Raw genomic sequence first — 17,213 nt, forward strand, 5'->3', positions numbered from 1 at the left:
ATTCAGTGAACTTCTATTGTATGCTTACACCAGGAATACAGAGAAGCCATAATTCCCTGCCTATTTGGAGCACATAGTGTGATAGGCTGGACCAGTGGATCTGCTGTTTGTTCTGTCTACCTCACCTCACCTCTCATCAGAGGATCTATCCCCTTCATCACCGTCATAGGCATCATCATCCACTACCACCACCAAATCCTACAACCCATATGTATTCATTGAATCCTGGAAACACAGACCCTTAATGAGAGGGCAGGAACTTTAAAGAGCATCTTTCTAGCCAGAGCATCAGTCCTCGCCATGGAATGCCTGGTGAATTGTGGTCCAGTGAGACACCCCCAGCTATAAGGAGCTTACTCACTGCTTCGTAAATCAGCCCATTGCATCTCTAGAGAGCAATTTCTCACTCATTCATTTATTCATTCATTCAAGAAGCATTTACCACGCATCTACGAGGAGCCACCTCAGGACTAGTTCTTGGAGAAAAGGACTATTTTCTCTTGCTGAGAAAAACACAACCCAGTACCTTCTTACAAAAGGCTCTCAGGAGGATAGGCAAACAAATAACCAAGCAGTGACAATACAGAGTGCTGTGTAGGTAGAACACAGAATACATTCCGGTGTGTTAGGGGTATGACGTCTTTCACTCTGCACAGCAATCCTGTGAGGTGGGAACCATCGATATCCCCATTTTACAGATAAAAGAAACAGAGCTCAGAGAGGTGAAGTGACTTGCCCAAGGTTACTCAGCTGCAAAGAAGAGGGCTGAGGGCTTTCCCTGGTGGCACAGTGGTTGAGAGTCCGCTTGTCGATGCAGGGGACACGGTTCGTGCCCCGGTCCGGGAAGATCCCACACGCCGCGGAGCAGCTGGGCCCGTGAGCCATGGCCGCTGAGCCTGTGCATCCGGAGCCTGTGCTCCGCAACGGGAGAGGCCGCAACAGTGAGAGGCCTGCGTACCGCAAAAAAAAAAAAAAAAAAAAAAAGAAGGGCTGGGATTTACACCCAGGCCTGTCTGATTCCCAAGCCACATTCTTGGCCCCTCTCATAGGATGTGTCATCCCCTTGCTGATGCCCGTAGCCTGGTGATCAACCTGCAGCCCCAAGCACTGATGGTGAGCTGGGTATGGGTCTCTGAGCTTCAAGCTTGGGGAGCTCTCACTGTGACCCCCGGGACCCACAACTGGCAGATGACTCTGGATCCAACAGGATTTGGGTTTCTGCTCAAACGGAGGCAGAGATGGAGATATCTCTGTCCCCTCCATTCTCCATCCATGTGCCCCTAAATGGGGCAGAACCTCATGGCCCAGAGTCTCCTCCAGCCCCAATATCCGCCCTGGCTCCAGTCAAACGAGGCCTGAATAATTCATGGCCAATGCACACAGCCCTGCCCTGGCCAAGGCAGCTGGACCTGGGAGGGGGCTGTGGTGAGGGTTCTGAGAACCACTAACAGCCAGGAAGAGTAAACAGGTTCTGCTGAATTATTCAGCCAGGCACCTGCTGATGCAGCCTTGGGGGTGGCGGTAGCGTGACAGTGGACTTGATCTGACGTCACCACTCACCAGGGGCAGCCTGAGTGTGGCCAGACCTGGCCAGAGCCCTGAGGGCAAGGGGCACCTGGGATGGGGCACAGCACAGCCTCCACCCAGGAGAGCTCAGGGGCCAGAGCGAACCAGAACCCGCATTCTGGGCCTGCCTGAAGTTGCATATGGAAAGTAACAAGGTCCATGGAGAAGGGTGTGGATTCTGAAGGCCGGGAGAGCTGGGCCCAAAGCAGAATCAAAGCAGTGCGGCCAGGGAAAACCATTTAACAGCACCAAGCCTCAGTTTTTTCATCCGGAAAGTGGAAACCATGCCCCGCAATCTGAATACCCCCCCTCATGACCTGGCCCTGAGCCCAATCCTGGGCACCTGATCAAATGGCAGGGCCTCTTCCGTCCCTGGGGGAAGCAAGCCCAGCTCTCTGGGCCTGCAGAAGCCTCTTCCACCCCTCCCTGGCTTCCCACACCACTTCACGGGGTATCCTGGGAGAGGAAACTCTGCCTGTGACCCCTGATGCAAGTGTTCACTCAGGGAGAAGTTGAGGTGTCTTCAGGTCCCCCACTGAGCCAGGCCCCACACCCCGATTGCCAGCAGCACGGGGCCAGGGGCGTGGAACCGGACAGCAGAGACCACACTCCTACACTGACTGCTGTGTGACCTTGGGCCAGCGCCTTTCCTTCTCTGAACCTCAGGGGCTAGACAAGAAGGTCCCTCCAGCTCCTCTGGCTCTGACCTCAATGATAATGAGACAGAGTGGAAGAGAGGGGCTGGCTGGCTGTCCTCTCTGGCTGGGCTTCCTGGGGTTGGAGGTGTTAGGGGCTGAGATTTTCTAGAATCTGTAAAGTGGGAGGCAGGTCTTCCTTCAGAAAGTTCCAGCTCTCGAGTTTCTCTCTTCCCCAGAGAGTTCCATGCTCTAACTAACCATCAGGGTAAAACAGTAGCCACTGGCTGCAAGGGCTCCGCAGACCCAGGCCATCATGACACAAGGCTCACAGTCTTGCAAGGCAAGATGGCCCCCTGCGTGAGGATTCTCAGTTATGATTCCCAGTGCGAGGATGGGGCAGTTCCGAGAAGTGGGTGCTTGGTCCGAGGCCATAGAGCCATCATCTGCATCTGGAATCCCAGAGCGGCCTTGCATCCTCCATCATCCATGAGCAAGGCTGGCTTCTAAAGCCTGTTTAGTCACTGACCTTGGCGGAACCAGATTCCTCCCGCTCGCTCCCAGGGCAGCTCCAAGCTGGCTGGGAGGCTGCATAAGAACTCAGCAGGTCATCCGATGAACTTGACTGGGGTCCAGTCCTGGCTTTGCCACTTACCAACTGTCTGCCGTTAAGTGAGTCTCTCACACTCTCTAAGAGGCACTTTCCTTACCTGGGATGTTGGGGTAATAACAATCCCAGCCCCACATGGCGCTCTGTGGCTGTGATGGACCCGCCTTCTGTGTTTGACCCCCCAGGCAGCCTGGGCTGTTCAGGACAAAAGAGAAGCAGAGAGGAGGTGGCCTGAGTACGGAGACAGGACTGGTAGATGGGCAGAGGGAGGAGGGTGCTCTGGGCAGAAACCAGAAGAGCTGCCTAAGTGCTCAGTAATAAATAAGTGATATTGGCCACCACCTAACGTTTCCATGGTGCTGGCCAGCCAGGGCAGGAGAGAACCTGTATTGTAGACCCAGCCGCCTCTTGGTCTCACTCAGAGATTAAACATCATGCATCCTCAATGAGCTAAGGGCACAGGGCCTCCCCCAGAGCTGGCGGGTGAAGCCCTTTGGGGTGACTGTTCCCTTTGGTCCCCAGCAATGTTGACTCTGGGGGAGGCTGCTGGAAGCAAATAGCACAGGATCAGCAGGGGTTGGGCCCCCTATCCCTTTGCAGTCATGGTGACGAAGGAGCCTGGATGCCTAGGTTCTCATCCACCCTTCCTGCAGCGCCCCTGTTCCTAAGGGGCCTCCTTTTCCCACCTTTAAAACAAAGAGAATCGTGGCATTTGGGGAGCCATAGTCCAAACGAAGGAATGCTGATGATGTCCACCAGAGAGCACTTGTCAGCATGCCGCGGAGCCAGGCTTCCTTGCATGGGGGAGAGCAAAGCTGCCAGGGCCCGAGAAGCCATCTATCTGCCCCCTTCCCAACTGTACAGGAGGGTAAACTGAGGCCCTCAAGGAGAGAATGACTCATGGGGCCACACAGGTAGGTCTGGGGTCTCCGTGTTGTTCTCTTTCCTCAGCATCCAACAGCATCCTTGTCAGGCTGCGTGGGCTCTGGAGACCCAAAGGGGAGGCTCTGCCTTCTGAACTAAAGCTCAGAATGGGAAGAACCCCCAGAGCCCTGTGGAGTGGAAGGCACTCGGTAGGGAGGCTGTCTGCCCGTCTGCCCAGCCGGCTGTGTGACTGCAGGGGCCCCTGCCTCTCTGGGCTCTGGTGTCCCCATCTACAGATCGGCATGCCTCAGCAGGGTGTTCCCACAGCCATCGTTAAAGGTACAAGAGAGAAGGTACTGAGAACCCTGAACCCCGGGTTCTAGTCTTGACTGGGTCACCAACTCACGAGAGGCAGAAGGAAGGGTCTATGGCTGGGCCCCCATTTCCCGTGTCCATAAGCAGGTCTGTGTGGTTTCTAAAGTTCCTTCCATGGCCAGAAATAGTATGGAAGTTCCTTAAAAACTTAAATATGGAATTACCATCTGATCCAGACACTTCTAGGTATATACCTGAAAGACCGGCAAAGCAGAAACTCAAACAGGTATTTGTACACCCATGTTCATAGCAGCATTATTCACAAGAGTCAAGAGAGAAGGAATCCAATATATTCATCGATGGATGAATGGATAAACAAAATGTGGTATAATCACATAATTCTGACAAATGCTACAACATGTACAAACCTTGAAAACGTTTTGCTAAGTGAAATAAGCCAGTCACAAAAAGACAAACATTGCATAATTCCACTTATGTGAGGACCCGGAGGAGTCAAACTCATGGAGACAGAAAGTAGCATGGTGGCTGCCAGGGGCTGGGAGAAGGAGGGAATGGAGAGTTATTTTTTAATGGATACAGAGTTTCGGTTTTACAAGATGAAAAAGTCGTGGCGATTAATTGCACAACAATGTGAATGTACTTAACACTAAATATATACTTAAAAATGGCAAAGACAGTAAATTTTACGTTATGTGTATTTGACCACAATTTCTAAGAAGTATTTTTTATTTTTTTTATTTTTTTGCTGTACGCGGGCCTCTCACTGCTGTGGCCTCTCCCGTTGCGGAGCACAGGCTCCGGACACACAGGCTCCGCGGCCATGGCTCGCGGGCCCAGCCGCTCCGCGGCATGTGGGATCTTCCGGGATGGGGGCACGAACCCGTGTCCCCTGCATCGGCAGGCGGACTCTCAACCACTGCGCCACCAGGGAAGCCCCATAAGAAGTATTTTTTAAAGAAAGAAGGAAACTATGGCCATAGCTCAATGCAGAGGTCTGCCACATCTCACATACTGAGTATATTTCCTTTACAAGAAGAAAGAAAGATGAAAGAATGAAAAAAGAAAGAAAGAAAGAAAGAAAGAAAGAAAGAAAGAAAGAAAGAAAAGAAAAGAAAAGAAAAGAAAAGAAAGAAAGAAAAAAAGAAAAAGAAAAAGAAAGAAAGAAAAAGAAAAAAAGAAAGAAGAGAAAACGACACCAAGGAGACTTGTTATTTAAAGGAAATTGTAGCACAGCCTTTTGTGGCAGGGAGAATCCTGTCTGAGTAAGAGAAAGCCACCTCTTCCATCAGGTCTGTGTCAGCTCTAGGCTATCAAGTTTTGCAAAACCAGGCACATTTTCTCCTCCTAATGCACTAGGCATTGAGCCAGGATCTACCTATCGTGAGGCTGGCGCATCAGATGCCCTTTACCTGCTGCTGGGGGAATAACAGCCTGGGTCCTAAGTTCGGCGGTCAAGGCCCTCCATGATCTGGCACCAGGAAAACTGCAGACTTCACGCCCCCTAAACTCTACTATCACTCCCCACCGACTTTGGGTGTCTCCTCACCCCATCCCGTGACTGCACATCACCCCTCAGAAACTGCCCTGGGCCGTCGGAGCCAGACTCTTCCTCCCTTTGCCCGTCCACGCCCTGCTCCCTTGGCTTCTTGGTTAATCCTCAGGCTCCACACCGCCCACCAACCAGACGTGGCGGATGAGCTCCTCGAGGGAGGGGCTGTGTGCTGTTCACATTGTCTCAACCCGGTTACAGCACCACAGTAGGTGCTCAAAAACATTTGTGAAAACAAAGTGAGAATAATCCTGTAATGCATCTCTGTATTACCCACCCAGATGGAAAAATTAAGTCCCACAGAATCCGAAACACCCAAGCTGGACCACTTTGGGCAGGGGAAATCTCATCTATAAAATAATAAAAAATAAATAAACTCTTAATCATAATTATAAGCATGGGGAGTACTCTCTGTGACCCTCACACTTTCCAGGCTGATCTTTTAAAAGCCTTCCAAGAGCCTTGTAAAGCAGGCACTCTTACTGTGCCTGTGATACCGACAAAGAAGTTGAGGCTCAGAGAGGTTAAGGAACTTGCCCAGGGTCTCCCAGCTAGCGAATGGCAGCTGGGATTTGAAGCCAGGTGAGCCGGTGTCCCCAGCAGCACCAGATGCTGTGCGAGCAAGATGGCCTCCTGCACTGCTCCCTGGAGTGCCCGAGAGGCTGGGCCACAGCCGCTACTGCCCCTGGGAGCTGGCAGCTGAGCCAGGCACAGGGCGAGGGCAGTGGCAGCAGCTTCACTCAGCTGCGCCACCCTCTGCTTTGCCTGGCTATGAGTGGATGGCACTGCCAGTCCTGGTTAGCGCCCTCACGGCTGACTGACCAGCTGTGCCCAGGGCACAGCTGCTGCTGCCCCTCGGCAGTTCTCTGAATTAACTCCGCAGCTCACTGACCTGTTGGGAAGGTAAATGCAAACTGCAGAAGAGGGGAAAGCCCTCTCTCACCCTCACCTGCCACTCCTCCCGCTACTTCAGCAAAGGGCCTGTGCCCCTCCCCCAGGTGTCCCCAGCAGAGCCCCCAGACTGGACGGGGAGGGACACAGGGTATCTCTGGGACCCCCAAGGGCTGGATTCCTGAAAAGTCAGAGCAGCAAGCGTCTTGGGAGGTCTTCCTCCTGCCTCCCTCCAGGCAGGCCTCCCCTCTGCTGAGGACCCTGGGTGAGGATGGCACACTGCAGGCATCCCCAGAGATGCTGACTGGGCCTCTGAGGGAAGTGCTGACCAGGAGCCCCGAGTGGCAGGCTGGGGCCAGACCAAGAGGCCAGCTGATCGCCTCAGCTCCCAGTGTGGCCGCAGCTGGGGTCCTTGGGGAAACTGAGGCGGGGCTGCCTGCCCAAGCAGGTCACCTGAATCTTGTGTATGGAGCTCAGGGCTTAAGGCAGGTCCTCTGGAGGGACTTGATCCCTCCCCTAGAGGGGGACGAGGCCAGGCACAAATGGACCAGGTCCAAGGCAGAAGGAGAACAATCGATACCTCATGTTGATCCAGAACTTGGAAATTTACTAAAATACTTGCACAGTCTCCATTCATCCCCAAGCAATCCTCAGATATTGTAGCAACCAATGCTTACTGTGCTCTTACTAAGTGCCAGGCACTAAGTGTCCCCTGTGTATTACCTCATTTAATCCTCACAACAGCACTGTGGGGTTGGTATCATTACAGCCTCTCCATGTCACAGATAGAAAAACTGAGGCACCGAAAGGTTAACTAACTTTGCCAAACTCACATGGATACTGAGTGGCTGAGCTAGGATTTGAGCCCAAGCACTTCGGCTCCGGAATCCGGGTGCTGTTTGTCATGATGCTGAGCATGTGGTATTTCCACTCATAATAAGAGAGAGAAACAGAGACTCACTTAAACCACCCCAGGCCACACAGCCAAGTCAAAGGTGAGGGCAGGATTTGAACCAGGTGACTTACCTATGGTCACTCCCTGCAGTTAAGTAGCAGAACTAGGATTTGAGTCCAAATCCTTGCATTTAAAATCCAAGAAAGACACAAGTTCAGAGCAGGGAGAGAAATTCCGTTCTGTTAGCAAATCAGGAAAGGCTTTCTGAAGGGAGCAGCAGTAGAAACAGACCTGAAAGTGTGGAGCCCAGGGCAGGGGACCGCATGAGCAAAGGCAGAGCTGCTGGGAAATGGCAGCAGCAAGCAATGTCGTTTGGACGAAGGACAGGTTGTGCGTGGAAGGATGGCCCAGATAGAAGGAGAGACTGGTGCATGTGAAGCCCTTGCCGCTTGACCTTTGCTACCTGTCCTTAGACAAGTAACTTCACCACTCCATGCCTCAGGTTCCTCTTCTGGAAAATGGGGATAATAATAGTACACACCCCACAGGGGCTTGGGGAGGATGATATAAAACACGGAGAAGGTACTTAAGCACCTACTGTGTGCCGGCCCCAGGTTAGAGGCTTAGGGAATATCATTTATATCATTAATTCTGAAAGGTGGGTATCATTAACCACACTTTACAGATGAGGAAACTGAGGCTCTATAAAGTTAAGCATCTTAGCCAAGGTCTCAGAACTACTAAATAGTGGAGGTGGCCGAAATCAAGGAGAGGCTTGATTGACACATTGGGGAATGCAAACCTTCTTGGCTGGTGCAGGTGGGTAGTGGGGTGCCCTTGAAGGTTTCACAGTTGTGGGGTGTACCTGTCAGTAGCCAAGGCTCTCCCTGGCTCAAACAGCAAGACTTGCAAGCACGGCCCCCACCTCTTCACGGGCCACTCCTCATTTGTGCACTGGAGATACTTCGTGCACTGGTGCTAAGTAAATAAAAACAAAAATGCGGCTTAATTAAGACCACGGAAAGCAGGTGCTATTTCCTGCCAGCAGGGAGAAGATGGGAGTAATCAGATAAAAATGGAGGCAGATGTTCAGAACTGAGCACAGATGCTCCCTGAACCCAGGCTCCTGGCTGCCATCCCTCACCTATCTGCCTGAGAGGGTAGGTGAGGGGTGATGGATGGTCCAGCCAGGGAGGAGGCCCAGCCTCGTGAGGAAAACCTCGGGCCCGGGGCAGCCAGCACCCTTTGGGCGCTGTATTTCACACCCCCTTGGTGCCTCGGAGGACAGGCTGTGAAGCTCAACTACCTGGATTTGAATCCTTGTCACTTTCAGCTGTGACCTCAGGCAAATAACTTCTCCATGCCTCAGTTTTCTCATCTGGAAAATGGGGATGCTGATAGTATATATGTCATAGGGATTGAGGGAGGATAAAACAGAGCAAGTACTGAATGCTTAGAACAGCCTCTGAATTAGAATGAATGTCGCGTGTTAGCTATTATTATCATCTTTTTTAATAGATACATGGTTTATAAAAAATGGATACAGTCCAAAGTCCTCCCTAATCTGGCCCAGATCCTCCTTTCTGACTCATTGATTGCTCAGCTTTCCACACTCTCCCCTGCTGGACACAACCTACCCTCCCACCACCTAGAACCTCTTTCTCTAAACATGCCTCCCATCCTTAAGCAACCCTGCTTTGCTGATGCTAATCATTGTGCCCAGGAGGCCCTTATGCTCCCCTGTCAGTAGGGAGTTTTCTTGTGCAATCCTTCAAGATACAGTTATGGGGGCTTCCCCGGTGGCACAGTGGTTGAGAGTCCACCTGCCGATGGAGGGGGCGCAGGTTCGTGTCCCGGTCTGGGAAGATCCCACATGCCGCACAGCGACTGGGCCCGTGAGCCATGGCCACTGAGCCTGCACGTCCAGAGCCTGTGCTCCACAGCGGGAGGGGCCACAACAGTGAGAGGCCCGCATACCACAAAAAAAAAAAAAAAAAGATACAGTTATGTTGCCCCTTCCGTGAAGATTCCCAGTGGCCTCCCCAGGCCTCCCTCAAGACCTCTCACTTTCTCCATGGCCTCCCATCTCCTGTTTACCTCCCACCTCCCACGTATGCTGTGTCTGCGTGCACACAGAGCCTTTTCCAGAATAAGTGCCTCTGCGGAGAGAACTGTGTCCATCTCCATACACAACCCGCACTCCCGGGGCCTAACTCAGTGCCTTCCACTGCAGGTGCTCACAGACACCAGAGGATGGGAAGGGAGGAAGCAGGGAGGGAGGGCAAAGGGTAAAGCTTCGACTCTGCAGAGAAGGGTCTTGGGGTGCAGGAGGAGGAAGGGGGCCGCGGACAGTGGGGAACCCGGGCATCCCTACCATGGCCATAGCCTGAGGCCCCTGAGAAGCGCAGAGGCAGATGAATAGAGCTGAGAGTCCATCAGGAGTCATCAAGCCTACTCACCCATTTCTTAGATGAGGAAACTGAGGCCCAGAGAGTGACTCCTCCTGGGTCATCCAGGTAATTCATGTCAGAGCTGGGACCAGAACCTAGTCTCTGCTGGGAGCTTTTTCCACCATGCAGTATGGCTACTCGTGATCTCCAGGCCCTGTGGCCTACTGTCCCCACCCAAACATTTGACCGCTTTTTTGGGTTATGCTTGATGAATGTCAGTCAGTAACAGTTTGCAGGAAATATTGAATTACAAGGCTTGGGGACCTTGTGGGTGGTAAGGCCTGGGGTGAAATAGGAAGAAATGACATTGAAGGAGTCAGGCCACAGGTCATCAGGCTGTAGGACCCAAGAGTGCTACTGCTGGGGCCTTAGAGGTCTTCCGGTCCTGCCTGTCCACCTCTCAGAACAGGGAAGCAGAGGCCATCCTCCCAGCCGCCCAGGTCCCAGGCCTCAGAGGTGCAGCAAGGCGGGACCCACTCCCCCTTCTCCTTTACCACCCCCTGCCCCAGGACCTTTTCCCAGTCTGGACTTGACTGGTATTCTTGGCTCATCTCTACTGGCTTCTCCTTGGCCCTCCTCCTTCCTCTTCCTAGGGACTCAGAGACAGACAGTCTTTCTGCTCCTGCCCCAGGAGATGGGGTTGGCAGAGATCAAACCAAATGACAGTGGAATTCAAAGTGGTTGAAATACACTGATGGTTGGAAAGAGAGGGAGAGAGCAGAACCAGAGGCCTGACTGCTTCTTCCAGGAGAACAGAACAGGGCCTGGTGACCGCTGCGTCCACCCTCTGCCAGGGCTGGCTCCATCCTGCTCCCCCGTGAAGACGATGGTGAGAAGGAAGGAGAGGAAGAGGAGGAGGAGGATGAAGCAACATCAGCTGAGCCTCTTCTGAGCACTCGCCCCGCACCAGGCCCCGGATCGGGCACTTTCCATGATTATATGCATTATCTCATTGAATCCTCACGACAGCCCATAAGGAGGGTATTACTCTACGGATGAGGAAATTGAGGCTTAAAGAGGTTAGTAACTTGCCTGACGTCAAAAAGCCAGAAAGGGGTGGAGCCAGGGCTCACAAATCCCACGTGATTAATTATGCCTGGCAGTGAGGAGAGGGAAAAAAACACAGAACAGGACCAAATGCAAGGAAAGACCTAAGAAGACACTGAGTCCTTCCCTGAATCCCCATCATATTCCAGAATCTGAAACCAGCTGTCGGGTGGGGTGTGGGGCGTGGCTTGCCTAAGATCACACAGCAAGTCAGCAGGACAAGACAGCAGCCAGGACTTGAGGTGGATGGACCCAGAGCCCTGGAATCCTCACCACGCTGCGCCTCCAAGGTCCCATCCTGCTTCTCAGTGCCAGTCACTCTATAACCCCTCAGGGGATGCATGTGGCATCAAAAGCAACACCAGAGCACAAGCACAGAAGTGGGAGATTGGAAGGAGGGGTGCTAAAGATGGAGATAGAGAATGGACCCCAGAGAGCTCCCCCGCAGAACAGGGCAAATGATGGGACTCGTGCTTCTGCAGGCAGAGGGAGCTTTTCTGGGGGCATCATGTGTTGCTTCCCCCACGTGGAGGCTTAAATGTCCTGCTTTGACAAAAGCCCAGACTACCTGAGATAACGTACGTGAGAATGGCTAGCAGTGTGCCTGACATATAGTAGATGGTCAATAAACGTTCATTTGTTTCCTTTTATGCAAGGGGAATGATAAATCCTCTGGATGGAGCCCAGTTATTCTTGATCCAAGTATTTATTGAGCACCTATTATATGCAAAGAGCTTTCAAGCAGCCCCTCTGGCCCATGCCAAGCGCCCAGCTGCACTGAGCTGGTCTCCAGCTTCCCACAGGACTGCACTGCCCCATTCCTCTCAAGAGCTCCAGCTGGCTTCGGCACTTCCATTGGCCACCTCCAAGGCCATGTCCAGCCTCATCTCACCTCACCCATTCAACAAGGGGCTTATCACTTGGTCTTCCCAGAGTTGGATTTCTTGAGCCCAACACAGGTGGTCAACACATCCAAGGTTAGATACAGTCACACAGTTTGTATAGTGTGACCATAGGAAAAGGAAAAAGTGACTTTAAAAGTTCAAAAGGTATGACACACACTCCTGATTTCCTGGATATGGCTCAGGTAGCCCCTCAACCTGGATTCCAATGGTCTCTCAGGCTCTGCAGTTTCAGGCTCCCTTGGGAAACCCCTCTCTAGGTGGGCAGCCTTCCTGCCTGTTTTCCTTACCCATCCAAGGTGGAATCAGGTATGCGGCACCATGCTCCAGGGGTTACAGCACACCTGCACCCTCTGGGAACCCTCCCACAGCACCAGGAAAGAACTTCAGAGTCAGGCAGTCCTGGTTCAGATCCCAGCGCTGCCACTCTCTAGCTGTGTGACTATAAGCAAGTTACTTCACCTCTCTGAGCCTCCGTTGCTGCTGCAGAAGAAGAGCATAACAATCCCTACCCTATCTCCTGGGGTCAAGGATTAAATGAGACAATGCAACTAGAACAACTTGCATTTTGCCTGACTCACAGGAGGCGCTCAGTAAATGGAAGCTGTGATTATTATGCTCAAGTCTCCACCTCCAAATCAATTGCTCTGTTTCTCTGCTCTGCCTGCATGATGTCAGCTCTGTGCCCCGTGGGAAACATAACCAAGCAAAGTCCTTTCCCCTGGCTGGTCTCCACCCTCAGTCTCAGAGGGTCGGGGCAGACACACATGGCTGGGGACAACTGCCAGTTCCATTAGCAGCCAGGGAAAAGAGCAGAGACACACACTCCCCTAAGAGCCCGGTTATTTTCCACTTCACCCACCAGCAGAGTGAGCAAGGGGCAGAGGGGGAGGGAGGCAGGGAAGAGGTGATGCTAAGAGGACCAGGAATGCTGGTTACCCTCCCCCACCAAACACCTTTGCCCGTGGCCCCCAAACAAGCAGCTCAGAGACTCTAGCCCGACTCCAGACCCTGAGACGCTCTTCCAGTTTCCCCCTCCCGCTCCCAGGGAGGGATCAAGCTATCAGCCAGCATGTGACTACTCACCAGGGTGAATACCCACTCGGTGCCAGCGCATAGGAAGGAAAGGATTTCTTGAGCTCCTAAGCATCAGTCCACTTCTTGCTGCCGGTTCACCCTGGGACTTGGAAGTGCAGATGTGCACGAAGAGTCCTGGGGATTTGGCTTTGCCCCCCTGGCTCTGGGTCAGAGACTTGCTGGCCAGCCCATAGATGGCTACAATCAGACAGCAAGCAGCATCACAGCCTCAGTGGGAGGAGGCCCAAGCAGACCAGCAGGCGCAGGCCAAATGAGGAGTTCTGCACCGTGAGAACAGGGCAATATGGCGGCCAGAAGTAAGGAGACAGCTATGGGAACAGGACTCCCTTCCTAGAAGAACCTTTATCCCAGAGGAAGTGGCCTCTCAAATGGAGATACCAGGCAGGCCCTTGATCACAAAGTGGACAAGAACCAGGGTCAAAGTTCAGAGCCTGACCAGCAGCTCAGCTGAGTTCCCTCCCTGGGGACAGGCTTCACCCTGCTTTGGATACGGCTGAGGCCACAGAAAGTATAGCAACTCCAGACCATCTGGGGACAGCCAGGTCACCCAGCCGGGGGCACACTCCTGGCAGCACTGGGTGCTGAGGATGGGTCGTGCACACACTTTCTGTGCAGCTGGGGAAAGCGCCTGGGTTCTGTCTATGAGTCAGGGACAGGACAGAGAATAAGTACTGCCCACAAGGGCTCAGGAGTGGGTCTCCCTGTTGCTGGGAAAAGCAGCAACATTATCCAGAGGGCTGATGGGATCCTCACAGGGCAAGGCAGAGCCAAGTTGGGGAACCAGGAGTGGCCAACCTGGAATAGAGCTAGACTATAGGCTCCTTTCCTCCAAGGACTCAGTCTAGTCAGGAGACTCCGTCTAGTCTCCTGTGCTCGGCATAGAGAAGGTGCTCATTAAATATTCATCGAATGAATGAATGAACAAAGGAACAAATGAAAGAACAGACAAACCATGAAAGATCGAAGACTACCAATGCTGGGAGTGTGCCTTCTTTATCTGGATCCTTAGAGCACTTCCTGTTGGATTCAAGTACCAGTCTATGTCTGGCCCACCTTTGTCCCACGTGCACTTTTCTTGGGTCCAGGTCTCACCTCTTTGGCAACCTGCTATTGTGGAGAGGGCGCCATACTGGGAGTCATCCATGCTGAGTTTGCCTCCTAACTCTGTTTCAGATGGATGTGAGGCCCTGGGCAAGTCACCCCTGGGGCCTCGGGGACTTAACTGGTAGACAGTGGAATCAGGCAAGATGATTCTCCAAGGGGCCTTAGAGGGTAAGCATCCCGGGCGTCGGGAAGACACAGGGAAGGTGTTGTGCTGTAAGGCCCCTGGTACTCGCGCTTGTGATGTCACTTCCTTCGCACGGCAGCCCTGTGAGGTAAGCTCCCGAGACAGCACCGGTGCCTGAAACACACACTGTAGGTGCATGGCAGCATGTATCAGACCCACAGACCTTAGGGCTGGAAAGGACCTCAAGCGATCTGGTCCAGCCCAGTGCCATCAGTAGATAATTCAGTTCAGAACCACAAACACTTATCAAGTGCTTGCTGTGTGCCAAGCAACATGCCCAGTAGAGTGGGACAAAGACAAACGGGGCACATGAAAGGCTCTGCAGAGAGAGTGCTGGAAGCCCTTCTCTCCCCTTCCTCCTGCCGTGCTGAGCTGACCCCCCACCCTAGCGGGCAAGGCCCCCTCAGGCCGGAGAAGAATGCCCAGTAACAGGATGGGTGCTGAGCCCTCCAACGCAGAAGGGAGCTGTGTGTTCTCTCGGCAGGAGGAGGCGGCTGACACCAGCCATGTCGCGCTTCACTGGGCAGACAGGCTCAGAGGGGAAGACAACAGCTTCCTAACAACAAGTATTAGGAGATAAGCTATTAGAGGTGCCCTATTGGGCTCTCTTTCCCTCGGCGCCCGCCAGCCATCGGCATTCCTCATCATCCAATTATGAGACTTCATACATTCTCTTCCCCCAGCCTGAGCTGGCTCATGACTGCCAGCAGCACTGGGCTCGGGCAGTTACGTGGGGACCCAATGACAACAGAGCAGGGGATGGCAAAAACACCCTTGCAGGGGGAGCAAAGGGGCAGGGGAGAGATGTCTCTCTCCCTCCTCCAAGAAAGCACCTTGCCAAATCCACTCTCAGAATAACAGGGAAAGGGACAATGGACAGGGGAGAGGTGTGAGGGCTTGGAGATGAAATCGGCCTTCGTCTCATCTCCAGACTCCATGAAGCATTCTGGAAGAGATGGGAAGTGATTATGGAGAGAGTGAGCGCTTGTGGGAGGGAGAGAGGAAGGGAAAAAGAAAGGAGGAGAGCGGAGTGAGCCCAGGCATGCGTGCGCATGTGCACACACACACACACACACACATACACAGACGCACACAAACACGTACACAGATCCCCTTATCTGATTAAGGATCCAAGGGAAGTCGGAAAGCTTCTGGAAAATTAAAATGACCCGCGGGGTTAACCAGGCAAGATCTGCCGGCAGGTAACGAAAACCAAGTCTCGTGGGGATTTCCTGTGCTCTGGGCGAGTTCTCCAGGCTCTGGTCCTTAGGCCAGAAAGACAGCAAGTCAGCCGGAGAGGGGGAGCTTAGGGCAGTATCTGCCTCTACCAGGCCTCCAGTTCTTATCCCCCAGCGGGCCCTGTGGCTGGCGGCTGGGACCTACACCCTTTGCTCTGGAAGGCAGGGTACAAGGAGGAGAATGGGGACAAGGACAGGGCATTTAATTCTGCCCAGAGGCATGAGAGATGGATGCCGTCTCCTCCTTCATTCCCTGATTGCTGCTCTGGCCTCTGCCAAAAAAATGCAATGGTTCTGGAGACAGATGCAGCCTCTTCCCTAAACTCTAACCAGCAAGCAAAATGGCCAGGAATGCGGCTGGTGGCCTGGATCTAGTCCTACTTCTGCTGTCACCTTGCACCAGTGACTTCAGGCAAGGACCTTTCCTATCTGGGCCTCCATCTTCCCTGCTGTAAAATGGGCACTGGGACTCAAAGCTCTAGGAAGGCCCCTTTAGCCCTGGCACTCCAGGGTTTTAGGACAGCCCGAGGGTGGGGCTGCAACCCTCTATAGGAAGCTGAGCTGAGTTGGTAGATCCACGGACCTTTTTCTGTCCCAAAGGGATGGAAAAGATTATGGTGAGGTGAGTTGCTCTGGGGGCCACCAACCCAGGTCTGGGTTAACTGGGGCAGGAGAGAGTTTAAAAGCCACAGATGACATCGGCTTAAAATAAGACAGCCTCTCCACCGCGCCTGTGGAACTGTTTGCCAAGCTCTGTAACATATTTGCAAACATCCCAGAATACACATATTAGGAAGCTAACAAGTTGCCTGGCATTGAAAATATATCATACACAGTGTCAGATATACTTAATATGCATTTACAACGAACCTTTTTTTCTCCCCCTACTTGCAAGCAGCATATTTTGCTTCCTTTTTTGAAGAGTTTATTTCCCATGGTGTTACAATCAGCCAGTGGTATTAACTCGGCAACTTGGCCAGGCCTAGAGCAGTGCCGTGCACACCATCAGCACTCAGTGGATGTTTCTGGGGGCAAATTACACCCTCAGCAAGGCTGACCTTGGGCTCTCTGGTCACCAGGAGCCGCTGAGGACTATAGCTGCACTCTTAATTTCTCTCCCTTGGAGAATGCAGTAAGAACCTTGGCTTTATTAGCTCTGGAAACATTACTGCATCCACTCAGAGAACTTCTTGTTTCTTGGCAAGTCACTCCTGGAACTGTCCTAGCCCAGCCTGAAGCCCTAAGTGTTGGATTTCTCAAATCCAGAGAAACAGGAAAGCTGCAGCTCTGGCTTTTCCCCCTTATTAGCTGCAGGACTTTCTTTCATGCTTCTAAGCCTCAGATTCCTGAGCTGTGAAAGGAAGGTGTTAACAGCCATTTTTGGAGTTGCTGTGAGGACTCCATGAGCTTGTAGACAAGGAAGGCATTTGTGTTCTCTTACTTAGATGTGCACACATTCCCACAACACACACTAAGTGGAAGCCCCTTACATGCCAAGCCCCGTGCTTGAGTGTAGACGGCGGAGACTGCAGATGAGGTGGCCGTGGGGATCCACGTAAGTGGCATGGTTGGGGGGCAGGGTGGTGTGGGAGGGACTAGCCCGGGAGTTGATAGGTCTCAGGAAGAGGGGAAGTAGGGGGACACATAAGTTAAAGACCAGGAGTGCAGCATGCATGCCGGGGAACACCCAGGACCACACAGAGCCTGGGAATACAGGGAAAGGAGCAGACTAGGGGTGGAGGAAGAGAGTATTCAGTTAAGGATAAGTTGTGATCAAAAGGGGCTTGAGGTAAGGCATCCATGTGGAAGAGTCAAGAAGGCAGCTGGATAAACACATCTGCAGC

Source organism: Mesoplodon densirostris, chromosome 18 (assembly GCF_025265405.1).
Source record: "Mesoplodon densirostris isolate mMesDen1 chromosome 18, mMesDen1 primary haplotype, whole genome shotgun sequence".
Classification (NCBI taxonomy): domain Eukaryota; kingdom Metazoa; phylum Chordata; class Mammalia; order Artiodactyla; family Ziphiidae; genus Mesoplodon; species Mesoplodon densirostris.